The sequence below is a fragment of the Cryptomeria japonica genome, chromosome 2 (assembly GCF_030272615.1).
Source record: "Cryptomeria japonica chromosome 2, Sugi_1.0, whole genome shotgun sequence".
Taxonomy (NCBI): Eukaryota; Viridiplantae; Streptophyta; class Pinopsida; order Cupressales; family Cupressaceae; genus Cryptomeria; species Cryptomeria japonica.
Genome location: NC_081406.1, coordinates 342,663,032 through 342,679,735, shown reverse-complemented (window position 1 = coordinate 342,679,735; position 16,704 = coordinate 342,663,032). Strand labels below are relative to the sequence as shown.

The following is a 16,704-nucleotide window of genomic DNA, read 5'->3' as shown; positions in this document are numbered from 1 at the left end:
AGGCTGGGCACAAATATGACCCTGTGCATGTTAAAGTTTGATCAGATTTAGAGGTTATGGTATTTGATTTTTCTATATAAGGTATTGATCACAAAGTCTTTATAATTTCTTCTTGAATATTAAAATATATATATGTCAATTTGCAGAAATTATAATATCAATACTGATGATATGGAGAAGTAAACAATATAAAGAGATTGTAATGCAGATCAGAATGGTATATATAATGCTGCTGATGTATGCTTAATCCAACGATTCCAAAATATATATTTTGCTGTAAATTGTTCGGCACTTATTGATTACAGTACCTCCCAAGTCATATTGAATCGGTTTTATATATACAACAGCGTGGAGACATGTCTCATGTCTCTACGCGAACATAATCCGCATAGAAACATGCCTCTACGTAGGCATGTCCACGAATTGTTATAGGCTGTTTATTATCGATGACTAACATCGATACACATTGTGATATAATTAAGTTCGATACACATTGCAATATAATTAAGTTCGATACACATTATCAAACCGTAGTTACATCAAGGCATTACTAATGATATCGGTATCATAGTATGCTGTCATTGATAGCATAGTATGATATCGATATCATTAGTATGGGTATCGATACTCAATATCGATGTATGAATTATTATCAACAATGCAATAAGTATTATCAGCATGATTATTATTATTGAATACCAGCATGATTTACATCATTAGCAAGATTAACAATGGTTATATTTCAATCATGTATATATGTATATATAATATACATGTGCAATATTAAATATATATACATGATAGTTATCTTACTATTATTAATCATGTATTATGATAATCAATAATCATAGTGAAATACAAAGAAAAGATAGTAATCAAATGCTCAAGGCCGATAGGCCACTTATGCATTTGATTTCATCGATAGGAGTAATCCGACCAAAGCTACAAATCATTAACACTCCCTCTTAGCTAGGGAAGATGATAACTATCCTAAATTAAACACAATGGATTCATATATGAGTGAGAGAGATATCACCTCAATGTGATATCAGGAGTAATGACATGTCCACGAATATCAAGTCACATGATATTTGCCATACTCACAATATCCCTTATGATATGTGCACAGGCATTAAGTCACATGATGCCTATCATAATGATATCCACTCATGGCATATCCATGGATATTATGTCACATAATATCCACCATGAAAATATCTCAGTAATATAACTTATTTTGGTTACTCACAACTTAGTTAATATTGCTTCAGAGATATGAACTATCATGGCATGTCCACTGATATCAAGTCACATGATATCCATCATGATAGTAAGGTTTAACTATTGTAAAGTCATCACCTTACAATAGTAACCATAACAACAAGTGTATATCATTGAAAGATCGTCACCTTTCAAGATGTTCACAAGGGCCCATGAAGTCATGTAATCACACACATGACAAAAGAGTTTACACATTAAACATCTTTTAAATATTATAACAATAATATTATATTGTTGAAACTCGATCTCAAGAAAATTACATTTTAATCATAGCAAGCTTACCTATAAAGTATTCCACCTTTGTTTTGGAGAGAGACTTGGTTAGAATGTTTGTTGTTTGTTCATCTGTACTAATATATCTTAGCTGGATAACATTTCTCTCCACCATGTCTCTAACATAATGGTAAGGGATCTCAATGTGTTTTGATCTGTCATGGAACACTGGATTCACTGAAAGCTTTATTCAACTCTGGTTATCACAGTGGATGATTGTGGGATCCAAGGATTGGCCAAACAATCCTACAAGAAGTTTTCTTAACCATACTACTTCTCGAGCCCCCATAGATGCTGCAATGTACTCAGCTTCGGTGGAACTATGTGCAACTGAAGACTGTTTCCTTCTACACCAGGAAATCATGGCTGATCCTAGGCTGAAGCAACACCCTGACGTACTTTTACGATCAACTACACTTCCAGCCCAATCTGAGTCAGTATATCCATGCAGATTTAGATCTACATTGTCATACTTCAATCCAAGTCCAATCGTGCCTTGCAGGTACCTCAGAATGTGTTTAGCTGCAACTAAGTGTAATTGTTTGGGTTCACACATAAACTGACTGAGTGCATTTGTTGCATAACAAATATCTGGTCTAGTGTTGACCAAATACATCGATGATGCAATCATCTGTCGATAGAGAGTAGAATCTGCTAACTCTAAGTCCGCAGCTGCTTCTTTTAGCTTATGTAAGTTTGTCTCCATAGGTGTAGACATAGGCTTGCAGTATATCATCCCGAATCTTTTCAAGATGTCAATAGTATATTTTCCTTGATTTAGGATAATGCAATTACCCTGCTGCCATATTTCTAAACCAAGGAAATAGTGAAGGAGACTTAAGTCCTTCATATCAAATTCGGATGCAAGATCTTGTTTACACTTGGTAATGAGGTGGTCTTCTCCTGTGATCAGCAAATCATCAACATAAAGAATAAGAATTATCATATCACCATTTATTACCTTGAAGTAGAGGTTAGGATCTGCATTTTTTTTGGAGAATCCTAACTTGGAGAGGTAATTGTCTATCCTCTCATACCATGCTCGAAGAGCTTGTTTAAGGCCATATAGAGCTTTCTTCAATTTGCAAACATAGGAAGCATTATCATGAACCGCAAATCCTTCTGGTTGTTCTAAGTATACTTCCTCTTCTATAATGCCATTAAGGAAAGCAGTCTTCACATCCATTTGGTGAATCTTCCATCCTTTTGATGCGGCAATAGCAATCACAGTCCTGACAGAGGAGTAGTGAGCAACAGGAGCAAATGTTTCTTCATAATTGATTCCTTCCTTTTGTGAGAACCCTCTGGCAACAAATCTTGCTTTAGATTTTTCAATGCTTCCATCTGCTGCATGTTTGATTTTGAAGAGCCATTTTGAAGAGACAATTGATTTGTCTTTAGGTCTAGGTACAATGTCCCGGACATCATTCTTGAGTATGGATTGATATTCTTCAGTCATAGCATCTTTCCAAACTTGATGTTGGAGTGCTATCTCAACACTAGAAGGTTTAGACTTGATGATTTCACTCATAAGAGCAACATAGCTGGAGTATCTATTTGATCTCTTGCTTTCTCTGAATGTTCCTTTTGGAGCTGCATAATTTTCTGCTTCCTCAATCATTTTTCTAGCCCATAGAGGTCTTTTATGATTTATAGTAGAGTCTTTGGGTTCGTTAACAGGATCCATAGGTTCATTGTAATTATTATCTTCGTGTATCTCCCTCTGAATCTCAGACGCATGATCCTCTTCCACATCTGTAGGAGAATCGTCATCAATTTCATTAATGGTTTTTGATCTTTTGAAATCAACATCTTCTTCAAATATCACATCCCTGCTTAGTTCAATTAATTTTTGTCCAGGGATATAGATTCTATAGGCTTTAGATGATTCACTATAGCCAACAAATATTCCTTTTTTTCCTGAGGGTTCTAACTTAGTTCTTCTCTTTGGGTATGTGGATGTAAACAGGACAACGAAAGATTCTAAAATGACTTATGTCAGGTTTTATCCATGTAAATGCTTCTTCAGTAGTTTTGTTATCTAGAAGGGAGTGGGGACATCTATTTTGAATGTAAACAGCAGTGCTAGAGGCTTCAGCCCAGAAGGAGGTATGAAGGTTTTGGTCATGCATCATAGCTTTCGCTACTTCTACAATAGTTCTATTTTTTCTTTCTGCTACCCCATTTTGTTGAGGGTTGTGAGGAACAATAAACTCCCTCTTAATCCCAGCATTATTACAAACGTTTTTAAAGTTATCATAAATGTATTCCCCCCCACTATCTGACCTTAGAGTTTTGATTCTTTTGCCTGACATATTTTCTACTAGAGCCTTGAATTCCTTAAATCTTACAAGGACTTCATTTGACTCTTTAAATTTCAAAAAAATATATCCATGTTTTCCTAGAGTAGTCATCTACAAAAATAACATAGTACAAGAATCCTCCTAAGGAGGTTACTGACATAGGTCCACATAAATCTGTATGAATGAGATCTAATACATTTTTATACTTACTTTCATTACAATGGAAGGTGCCCTTTTTATTCTTCCCTAAGGCACACCCTTTGCAAGTTCCTTCATGATCTTGTTTTAGTTTAGGTAAACCTGTCACAATTTTCTCTATGGAAGACAATGCTCGAAGGTGTAGGTGCCCTAATCTTCTATGCCATATTTCACTTGTAGTAGAGGATTCGTGAATTAACGCTTGAGAAGGAGGAGTGCCAAGCTTGTATAGGCATCCATGTCGAATTCCTATGGTGTGAGCTTTCTTTATATTTGAGTTCTTAGGCCATGCTAGAACTTTACCATCCATGAAAGTAATTTGGTATCCTTTGTCTTCAAGAGCTGAAATGGAAACCAAATTTCTCTTGATACCTGGTACAAATAATATGCCTGTCAATTGAAGAGAGATTCCAATTTAGTTGAATAGTGCAGGTTCTGATTCCTTTGACAAGGTAGTTGGAGTCATCCCCAATGGTGACTTCTTCATTTGTATTTTCCACTAGACTGTCAAGATGTTTTTTGAATCCTGTTATATGACGAGATGCTCCACTGTTTATGACCCAAGTATTAAGGTCGGTAGATACTTGGCTTGATAGGGCTGAATAGAATACAAGTCTTTCAGAGTCCTTATCCAAGCTAGCCTTACTAGCCTCAGCTAGGGAGGCTTGTGGCTTAAGCCTATCCGGGCACTTCATTGCAAAGTGACCATATTTGTCACATCTATAACATTGTACTTTAGACATGTCCCTTCTTTTCTTGAATGAGCGTTTTCCATGGAAGTCCTTCCCTTTCCTTCGTTTGGAGTTGCCTTTCTCCCCTTTCTTGTGAGAATTTGAATTTAGAACTTGAATCTCTTCATTAGAGGGGTATTTAGGCCAATTCCTCTAGTGATCAGCATTGACTCTTCTTGAATGCAGTCGGTTTTTAAACGATCAAACTTAGGAAGTTTAGATCGAGCACTTATCCCTTGTATGAATCCTTCTCAAGATGTAGGGAGTCCGTTAAGGGCCAACATTGTTAAGTCCTTGCTCTCAATTGTGTGTCCAATGGTGGACAGCTGATCTCTTAATTCTGTTATCCTCGTGAAGTAAGATGTGATGGTTTCTCCCTTGTTCATTTTGACATGGCGGAGTTGCTGTTTTAAACCCAGAGCCCTGCTAGTATTATTTATTTCATACATGTTCTCTAGAGATGTGAACATTTGATATGCTGTATCTAGTTTGGATATGATCGGAACTATATGATCCTTCACTGCATCCACTAGTATCTTGATAGCTTTGTTGTTGTTCTTTATCCATATAAGTTTCTCATCATCTTTCTCAGGTATAGGTATTGCCTTCTCCACAAATGTATTCAAATCATGTTCTTTTCGTGCAAGCATGATTCTAAATTTCCAAGATACAAAATTTGTAGCTCCTTCAAGTCGGTCCTCAAATCTAACACCATACCATCTGATCGGATCTTTCCTTCGATCTAATCGGATCTTTCCTTATGCTAGCACTGATACCATGTTAAGGTTTGATCAGATTTAGAGGTTATGGTATTTGATTTTTCTATATAAGATATTGATCACAAAGTCTTTATAATTTCTTCTTGAATATTAACATATATATATGTCAATTTGTAGAAATTATAATATCAATACTGATGATATGGAGAAGTAAACAATATAAAGAGATTGTAATGCAGATCAAAATGGTATATATAATGCTGCTGATGTATGCTTAATCCAACAATTCCAAAATGTATATTTTGCAGTAACTTGTTCAGCACTTATTGATTACGGTACCTCCCAAGTCATATTGAACCGGTTTTATATATACAACAGCGTGGAGACATGTCTTCGTAGGGACATGTCTCTACGCGAACATAGTCCGCGTAGAGACATGCCTCTACGTAGACATGTCCACGAATTGTTATCAGCTGTTTATTATCGATGACTAACATCGATACACATTGTGATATAATTAAGTTCGATACACATTGCAATATAATTAAGTTCGATACACATTATCAAACCGTAGTTACATCAAGACATTACTAATGATATCGGTATCATAGTATGCTGTCATTGATAGCATAGTATGATATCGATATCATTAGTATGGATATTGATACTCAATATCGATGTATGAATTATTATCAACAATGCGATAAGTATTGTCAGCATGATTATTATTATTGAATAACAGCATGATTTACATCATTAGCAAGATTAACAATGGTTATATTTCAATCATGTATATATGTATATATAATATACATGTACAATATTAAATGTATATATATACATGATAGTTATCTTACTATTATTAATCATGTATTATGATAATCAATAATCATAGTGAAATACAAAGAAAAGATAGTAATCAAATGCTCAAGGCCAATAGGCCACTTCTGCATTTGATTTCGTTGATAGGAGTAATCCGACCAAAGCTACAAATCATTAACAGTGCAAAGCAATTAAAAACCATGAAAGTTGGTTTGAGAACAATGATGGAAAAGTCAATTTTAATGTAGGGCAAGAAAATTTCAAAGTTGATTGAGTCTCATATGAGATTTGGTCAAATTGCAATCCATGAAGTGATACATGGTTAACTATTCAGTTAATGGTACATGCCCAGCAAATCCCATTCTTTGTTCAATGAGTCCAATGTAAATTAAAGAAAAAATATGGCAACTTTTTTTCATCCATTAAACGATATACCCTGGGAAAACCTCCACGAAAGAAAACAAGTGCACAAGAGACCAACTCAATTACCCTGGGAAAACCTACAAGGAGAAAAAACCCAGCACTAAAGACCCACAGGTCTGATTATGTATTCAATTCTGAATTGCAACAAAACAATATTTAGCTCAAATCATGTGACTCAGATCTGGGATTTTCAAACTGCACACTTGAATGAATCAGATCTGCCCCTTTTAATACACCAGGTCTGCACTTCTATATTCACCAGGTCTGCTCTTTCATTACAACTGAATCTGCACTTTCAAGTTTACTTCAGGTCTGCAAGTATGAGTCTCTCAGGTCTGCACTTTAATGCAGCATCTAACAGCAATAAGGAGCACCAAAACTCGCTATATCTTCCTTGGATAAATTCGTCAAGTTCACTGATTATTTTCGCACACCAAGAGGCAGATGAATTTCGCTAAGAGCATGAATGATTGATTGTCTTTAAACTTGCCAAATAGCCTTTATTTATATGGTGTATATACTATATACCCTTTTAAGTCAGCTTATTTAAATATATATTTTGGCACCAATTTGATTTAGGTTTTTATGAGTGTGGCGTGTTCATTATAGGGCTGGCCCTATTTAGGAACACGCTATCTTCTTTTGCGTGAAGGGTCCAGCTCTACACGTTACCCTTTGGCAAAAGGGACCAGCACTTTAGGGATTCGGATGTTGCCTTAGGCAATCAGAATCCCCCTTTTTCTTAGCCTAGTTACAAACAACACTCCCTCTTAACTAGGGTAGAAAATGAATACATAATCAGAAAGTTTAGAGTTCCATCTAGCACACAAGCATAGAATTACATCTTCCACCTAGCACACAAGCATAGGATGGTTCTAGCACACAAGCATAGAAAGTGTAATACACAAGTGGGTCTTTACATAATTACAATTTTCCATCTAGCACGCAAGCATAGAATAGAACCTTCCATTCTTGCACACAAGCAAAGAATGGACAAACCCTGCAGTAGAGAATCACTAAGATTGAAGCTCCCTCTCAACTAGGGTTTCATTTTCCACAATACCAAGTCTGTCTCTGAAGTATTCAAACTTCACTCTGGATAAGGTCTTGGTAAGAATATCTGCAACCTGTTCATTTGTGCTGATATACTTCAGTTGAATGGTGCCTCTTTGCACCATATCCTGAATGAAGTGATAATGAGTTTCCACATGCTTGGACCTGTCATGAAACAAAGGATTTGCCGACATCTTTATACAGCTTTGATTATCACAATGAATAGTGGTAGGACTACTAGGTTGACCAAACAATCCAACAAGAAGTTTGTGGAGCCACACTGCTTCTCTAGATGCAACAAATGTTGCAATGTACTCAGCTTTTGCAGTATTCAATGCTACCGAAGATTGCTTTCTACAGGCCCAAGAGATTACTGCAGAACCCAAGCTAAAGCAAATACCCGAAGTGCTTTTCCTACCCTTGACACTTCCTGCCCAATCTCAATCTGAATAGCCTTCCAAGGAGATTGAGGTATTAAGTGAATACTTCAGCCCATAACCAATAGTGCCTCGCAAATATCTCAGAATGTGCTTCGCTGCAACAAGGTGAACAAGTTTAGGCATGCTCATGAACTAACTAAGAGCATTCACAGCATAACAGATATCTGGTCTAGTATTGACTAGATACATCAAGGATCCGATCAACTGCCTATACTTAGATGGATCTGCAAAATCAGAGTTAGTTGCAGAAACACTCAACTTCTTTAAGTTAGATTCCATAGGAGTTGACATAGGTTTACAATCCATCATTCAAAATCTTTTCAAAATATCAATAGCGTACTTTCCTTGACTTAGAAAAATTTCATTGGATCTTTGCCATACTTCTAACCCTAGGAAGTAATGCATTAGACCTAGATCCTTCATTTCAGATTCTGAGGCTAATTCTTTCTTTCATCTCATGATCAGTTTATTTTCACCAGTGAGAAATAAATCATCCACATATAAAACCAGAATTAGCATATCATTATTACATATTTTCAAGTAAAGGTTAGCATCAGCATCATTCTTACGAAATCCTAAGCTTAGTAAGTACTTATCAATTCTTTCATACCAAGCACGAGGAGCCTGTTTGAGCCCATATAAGGCTTTCTTCAACCTGCAAACATGAGAGTCTCTTTTATGGATTATATAACCTTCTGTTTGCTCAATATAGACTTCTTCCTCAATAACACCATTAAGGAAAGTTGTCTTAACATCCATTTGATGTAGCTCTCAACCTTTAGCTGCAGCAATAGCTATTATAGATCTAATAGAAGAATATCTAGCAACTGGAGCAAATGTTTCCTCATAACCTATTCCTTCTTTTTGAGAAAAACCATGAGCTACAAATCTAGCTTTATATTTCTCAATACTACCATCAGCATTATGCTTAATTTTAAATAACCATTTAGAGGAAACAACAGACTTACCTTTGGGTCTAGGTACAATGTCCCAGACATCATTCTTGATGATAGACTCATACTCATCATCCATGGCTAACTTCCATGCATGATGAACCATAGCTTCTTCGACATTGTGAGGCTCAGACTCAATGAAGTTGCACATTAGTGCAATGTAGTTGGCGTGGTTTTGAGGTCTCTTGCTTTCTCTAAAAGTTCCACTAGGAGCTGCAAATCTTTCAGCATCTTGAATGGTATTTCTAACCCAAAGTGGTATTTTCTTGCTGACCACAATATCTCTAGGAACATTTGTTGGATCCATGGGTTCAGATGGATCATCCTGCACTTCCTGTTCTGGAGGATCAATAGACTCCCTCTGAATCTCAAGGTTAGGATCAACATTTACTTCTTGATTTTTAGGCAAGACGTTATCATTATCAGCCAATGAACCTTTAGATCTCTTGAATGCAATATCCTCTTCAAAAGTAACATCTCTACTTACCTCGACATACCTTTGGCCTAAAATGTAGATCCTGAAGGCTTTAGAAGATTCACTGTATCCTACTAAGATACCTTTCTTTCTGAAAGGTTCCAACTTGGTTCGTTTTTCCTTAGGCACGTGAACATACACAAGGCTCCCGAAAATTCTTAAGTGGTTGATATCAGGTTTGATTCCTGTAAAAGCTTCTTTAGGAGTCACATTCTTTAGAGCACGATGAGGACATCTATTCTAAATGTAAACTGTTGTCTTGGATGCCTCAGCCCATAGGAAAGTTTGCAGGTCGTGATCATGAATCATAGCTCTTGTTGCTTCAACGATAGACCTGTTCTTTCTTTCAGCAACTCCATTTTGCTGTGGATTGTAGGGAACACAAAACTCCCTCTTAATTCCTGTTTCAACACAAAAATCATGGAAATTGCTCGAGGTGTACTCACCTCCATTGTCAGACCTTAAACATTTAATTCGCTTTCCAGAAATATTTTCAACCAAAGCTTTGAATTCTTTAAATCTATTTAAGACTTCATCAGATTCTTTAGACTTAAGAAAATATATCCATGTTTTCCTAGAGAAATCATCTATAAAGATAACATAATAAAGAAATCCACTAGGAGAGGCTACAGACATAGCACCACATAGATCCGAGTGAATAAGCTCTAACGTCTCTTTAGCCCTACTATCACTTTTATGAAAAGAACTCTTAACATTCTTACCCATTGCACAACCTTTACATGCATCATCATGAGTTAAACTGAGTTTAGGCATACCTTTAACCATTTTACCAAGAGTGGGAAGAGCCTGGAAGTGCAAATGTCCAAGTCTTTTGTGCCATAGCTCGCACGATTCAGGGGCCTCATGAATGAGGGCTTGAACTGGGTTAGCTGCAAGCTTATACAAACTATCACATCTATTTCCAATAACACGAGCAGATTTGAAACTAGATTTCTTAGACCAAGCAAGTACTTTACCTTTAGAAAATGTTACTTGCAAACCCTTATCTTCTAGAGCAGAAATAGAAATGATATTTTTTTTAATTCCAGGAACAAAGAGAATATCATTGAGTTGTAAGGAAATACCAGAATCTAGTTTTAAAGAGGTAGTACCATAACCTTTTACCGAATATCGAGCATCATCACCGATTACCACATGAAGGTTGGTATCCTTTTCTATCAGATCTGAAAGATGCTCACGGTAACCTGAAATGTGTCTGGAGGCTCCACTGTCAATTATCCATGTATCACTGTCGGTAGAAACATTGCTCGATAGAACAGAGATAAGAAAATAGTCCTCATTTTGTTTAGCAACTTCATTGAAATTGGCTTCCCTTTCCTTAAGATCATTCTGACAATCTCTAGCATAGTGACCATACTTATCACATCTGAAACAACGAATGTGGGAGGAATCTCTTGACTTCTTTCTTGGATCGTAGAAAGAGGGTCTAAAATCTTTGCTTCTCTTTTCTTTCTTCCAATGCCCACTTTTCCTAGACTTAGCTGTGAGAACATGATTATCATCTTTGTGAGAGTTCTTGTGTTTTCCTCTTAACTCAATGCGAGATTCCTCTTCAATGCAATCAGATTGGAGACGCTCAAAGTTGGGTCGTTCAGCTCTTCCACCAATGCTACGAATGAATGGTTCCCATTCAACAGGTAGATCATTTAATGCAATCATAACAAGATCTTTATCTGAAATTTGGCAATCAAGAGTACTTAGCTTATCCTTCAGTTCATTGATCTTCATGAAGCAGGCCATGATTGAGTCTTCTTCTTTCATTTTGATGTGAAGTAGTTGCTGCCTTAGAGCAAGAGCCCTGTCGAGGTTGTTAACTTCATACATTCCTTCCAAGTGTTTGATCATTTCCCTGGCTGAAGCAAATTTTGATATGACGGTGACAAGATGATTCTTGACTAATTCAATTATGATCTTCCTGGCCTTGAGAGAGTCTTTCTTGAACTGCTTCAGTTCTTCAGCATCTTCAAGAGGGGACAGCTTTTCTTCTTCTACAAATTTAAGCAGCTCATTCTCTTCAAGAATCAATAGAATACAGACTTTCCAAGCAGCAAAGTCAAGGGCTCCATCGAGTCTATCTTCAGCCCTCAAACCTGACATTTTAATCTGAAAACAAACAGCAACTAGATGCAACCAAATAATTTACTGAAATCTGAAGTTAGTAAAACCTTAGCTCCGATACCATGTTGAGACATGGACCAGCTAAGACTCGAACCTAGGACCTTCCATACGATGTTGGAGTGCTCTACCACTGAGCTACAGGCCCCTCTTGGACCAGTCCATTGTCAGTCCAGGTGTGGCTTATTTCCAACACCAACATTTTAGGAATAATATCTCTTTGGCTGTCCCAAAACCCAGTAAAAGCTAGGAAGGCTTGCACCCACATTATATACTTTTTGGTAGGTTTTATGTTAAATCAATTGGTTCTTCAATGTTTCGGAGTATATGGAGGGTTTTTAAGTCAGTGAGACACTTGATTTTTGGGCATGAGGCTAGATCTATGTGGTGGAATCTGGACTAAAAATAGACCTCTTTCTATGCTGCAGGTTTGTTCAGCTAAACTTTGGGCTTTAAAAGGTACTAGAAATTTCAAATATATATTTAATAATAGTAATTTTATCATTTGGGATCAGGTTCAACCCAAATTCTCTATCTCTAACATACACATAGAACCCTACTTTGTTCTATGTAAAGCCCTATATGGTGCTAAATATCCTATAGGTATGAACTTCAAATCTGAGATTTTGGACAAGCTGAGATGGCAGATGATTCTCCTTGCCCCACCCTCCCCCCCGCCCCCAAAGGGTCTCTCAAAAAATGATTTACCTTATGTTGGCTGCCACCCAATAAGTCTTCTCTATCATGAATAACAATTGAAAAATCAATTAGTCTAATAGGGACTGGAAATCTATCCTTAACCAGATTTGGTCTAGTTTTCTTGAACATTAGAAGTCTAGCTTTATATGGCTATTTGTGTTATAAAAATATTGGTAGTTGGTCTATCCTCAATGAGGCTAATCTTACCCGATATGTTTGTACCCTATGTAAATGTGTTGATCCTTTTGAGAATGTGTTGGTGTAATTAATTATTCATCTTGGATATAATTACACTTTACTTAAGTTTACTTAGGTATATGCATAACATTGTAGTTTGCATATGAGACACTTAGGGAGATGTGCTACATTGGGAGTGTGTATGTAGGAGAATTTCCACCTTTTATGGTGTGATCGTGTTGCTACTCTATCATACCACCTTATTGTGGAGTGATAATTCCACCTTCAGTGGGTGATCCACCTCATGTGGAATATTTTTCTATTTCTCCTACCTACCCTTGCATCTCATTGAGCCACATGTCATCATTGTGTGCTTTCTTGTCTCTTAGTCTTACCTTTATAAGCAGGCTCATCTACATTGTATGTAATAATCTTGATGATCCAGTTAATCACATTTTGCATCATTGATAGGAATACAGTTTATTCTTGTCAGATTTTGTTCTCTCTTATTTGTGCTTTCCATTGCCTATAGATCTTCACAAATTCTCACATGATATCAAAGCCATTGGAGTGCCATTGGTTTGCCAATTCAGAGAAATTTCATGCTATTTGGGGTTTTGCATATTGGACCTTTCTATTGCAAGTTATTATTGGAGCTTGTTGGGTCAAATCTGAGGTCACCATTGGATTGAGGAGGTTCGAGAAAGTCAGAATCGTCTTTTGTTTCGTCCAAATCTGACATCCGAGGCCAAATCTAGAGCCGTTTGAAGGTGGAGGGTGGTGACATGTCCCGGCAGCGATCTGCAATTTTGGAGCATTTTTGGCCAAATCTGTCATCGCCATTGCCCTCAGAAGGTCCAAAAACCTCAAGATCGCCTGTCCATTAGCCAAAATCCAAGTAGTTGACCCGGAGTTGAAAAAAATCCCCCTCCTAGGCTTGTTGTACGGATGTCATTATTGCAGGTCTGAAAAAAAAAAAATTAAAGAAAATTGTTTTCTATTTTTTTATAATATTTTTCAGAAATTAAAAAAAAAAATACATTTTAAACATTTGTGGGAGGCGGATTTGTTTTTTTGGTTTTTTAAATTAAAAAACAAATAATTTTAGGCGGGGGCGGGGGCGGCATTCATTACGAGGCACTGCAGTTCGCAGGGTACACTTGTGGCCACCAGTAGGCCCTACTAAACAGGGTACCTGCTATGTTTTTTTAATTATATTTTTTAATAAGTATTTTTTAACATTTGAAAAAAAAAAAATTTAAAATCACCTACACCTTTTTCAATAATTTTTTATTAAAGTTTTTTTAAAAGTTGAAAAATTCAAAAAAAATCATGTTTGCTTTTTTTCTTTATTGGTTTTTTTTTTGCATGGTTTTTAATGGTATTTTTTTTTAAATCTTTTAAAAACAAAATTTTCTTTAATAAGTCAAATTCGGAACAAATATTTCTTGTCCACTTCACACCTGTCTTGCAGTGCTTCCAACCGACAGCCAAGGGGGGGGGGGGCTATTGCTCCTATATTTTGCCTAGCGACATCCCAATCAGAGGCATCTTCATCTACAATATTCTACAAAGCTTCCTTGGTGGAATCATCTTCACGTTTCCAAATTTGCATATTTGTAATCATGTTGTACGTTCTTGCATGAGCAATGTTGTACTCGCACTATCATAAAGTGCCACACCTCTTTGTATCTTGTCTTTGATGAGTATTTGATGTAATCCTATTGTACACGTAGATTAGGAATATCTTGTGAGACTTGGTGCATAGCTCCAGTTGAGACTTAGATTGTACACATTTGTGCATGGCTCCTGTGAGACTTTGATTGTACCAGTATTTCTGCCATTTACGAGTATCCAGTTGATGCTCAAAGCAAGTTGTCTCCATACCTGATCTTTATCATGTTGCAGCGAGTGATTCATCATCATAGACATTGGTACCTGGTTTTGTCACACTTTGACATTATTGGTGCAACATTGGCTCTCTTTCTTCCTAATGGGGAGATATTTTGGTCAACATCATTGGACCATCTTTGTAAGAGATTTTACATTGAGGGGGGAGGGGAAGGGGGAGGAGGCGGGGGGGCTTCATGGTCTCTTCTTCTCTCTTTATTCATCATTGAGAACGTTGTGTGCTTTCATCATCTCTCTTTTGGGGGGGAGTTTCTTCCCATGTGGTTTTTCTCTCTTTCCCCGCTTTATGGGAGATTGCATTTGCATTTGTGCATGGGTACCTAACATGGCTTAGTAGCCGGGACCCATTTTGCATTGCTTAGTTGCATTGTAGACTTAAGTGCATTCCCTTAAGGGGGGTGTTGGTGTAATTAATTATTCATCTTGGATATAATTACACTTTACTTGAGGTTACTTAGGTACATGCATAACATTGTAGTTTGCATATGAGACACTTAAGGAGATGTGCTACATTGGGAGTGTGTATGTAGGAGAATTTCCACCTTTTATGGTGTAATCTTGTTGTTACTCTATCATATCCACTTATTGTGGAGTGATAATTCCACCTTCGGTGGGTGATCCACCTCATATGGAATATTTTTCTATTTCTCCTACCTACCCCTACCTACCCTTGCATCTCATTGAGCCACATGTCATCATTGTGTGCTTTCTTGTCTCTTAGCCTTGCCTTTATAAGCAGGCTCATCTACATTGTATGTAATAATCTTGATGATCCAGTTGATCACATTTTGCATCATTGATAGGACTACAGTTTATTCTTCTCACATTTTGTTCTCTCTTATTTGTGCTTTCCATTGCCTCTAGATCTTGGCAAATTCTCACAGAATGTTCTCTTTGATTGCTAGTATGCTAGAAATCTTTGGTCCATGTTTCTTGGTAGATAATTAATCTGGCATTACTTATTAGCACGAGATTCCTTTTGGTTTCTTTAAAAAAATGACAAAAAGCTCAACACATTTTGGTTTGTTCTGTCTCCTCAAATCTTCTGGTATTTCTTGAGAAGCAGGAATGACGAAGTATTCCAAGGCAGAACGAAGTGCCGTACTGAATCTCTATGCGGTTTCATGGTTTTCTCTAACTGCATCTCTTAGTGGTTTCGTATTTTTTTATATCATTTTGCACGTTACAATAATCCTCAACATACCCAGAAGACAGATTCTACAGTTTGCTAAAAAAATGGGTTGACTGTGTTGAAAATGAAGGTAGAAAAGCAGAATGGTGGCTATACCTGGAAAGATATGGTAAATAACCTGATAATAGTGATAACAAAGTTGATAAAACAAATGTATGTATATTCAGGTTCAAAATTCACCTAACTTTGTTGCAGACAATTCAGGTAATATTTTCCAAAAGACACAAGATGCCATGGAGGTCAAAAATGATATTTGGTACAGAAAGGATAACGGATGAAAATAAACTGCAAACATGTTGACTGAACAGGGACCTTACACTAGCAGAAAGGATAGTGTGACTCCCATTGGCACTTTGATATTGACAACTGTGGAAACAGCAATAATATCAAATGATGTTGGGAATGATTTTATTATGATGTTTAAAGTTGATTTTTGGACCTAGCTAAGATGCTTACCCCTTTTTGATACATGTTAAAACTCAATCAAGGTGGCTGCGTACAGTTTGTATTCCAGGCTTTTTCCTGCTAATCATGCCGATGCTAGATTATTCCTCACTGTTAGTTCTTTTTGTTCCACCAGTTTTGCAGTCTGCACTAACCATTTGGCCCATATATATTGTAACCTTTTTTAGTAAACTAATACCAATATAAAGAAAAGGAGATACAAGGTAGGTTAGTAGGTTGAAGCTCACAGCATCATATGTCCAGCTCCAGAATAGTCGGGGCCATAAACAACATTCTTAGCAAGCCATTCATATGAGATTGGTACAGAAACCAAGAGAGCAGAAATCTTAGCCAATACTACTGAATTACTCTCTTCAGTCTATAATAAAAGATTTCATTTCCCAACAGAAAAACTCGTAGAGACATGAAGACCCCTATTCTTCCTTGGACTTCAACCATACCATCTCACTTGTC

General features: G+C 36.7%; 1 protein-coding gene across 1 annotated transcript in view; it reads right to left on the bottom strand.

The window, feature by feature from the left end:
* The window catches only part of LOC131065226 (brefeldin A-inhibited guanine nucleotide-exchange protein 5), a 133,306-nt gene that overhangs the window by 91,016 nt on the left and 25,586 nt on the right, over window positions 1-16,704 (bottom strand). The window lies entirely within an intron of this gene.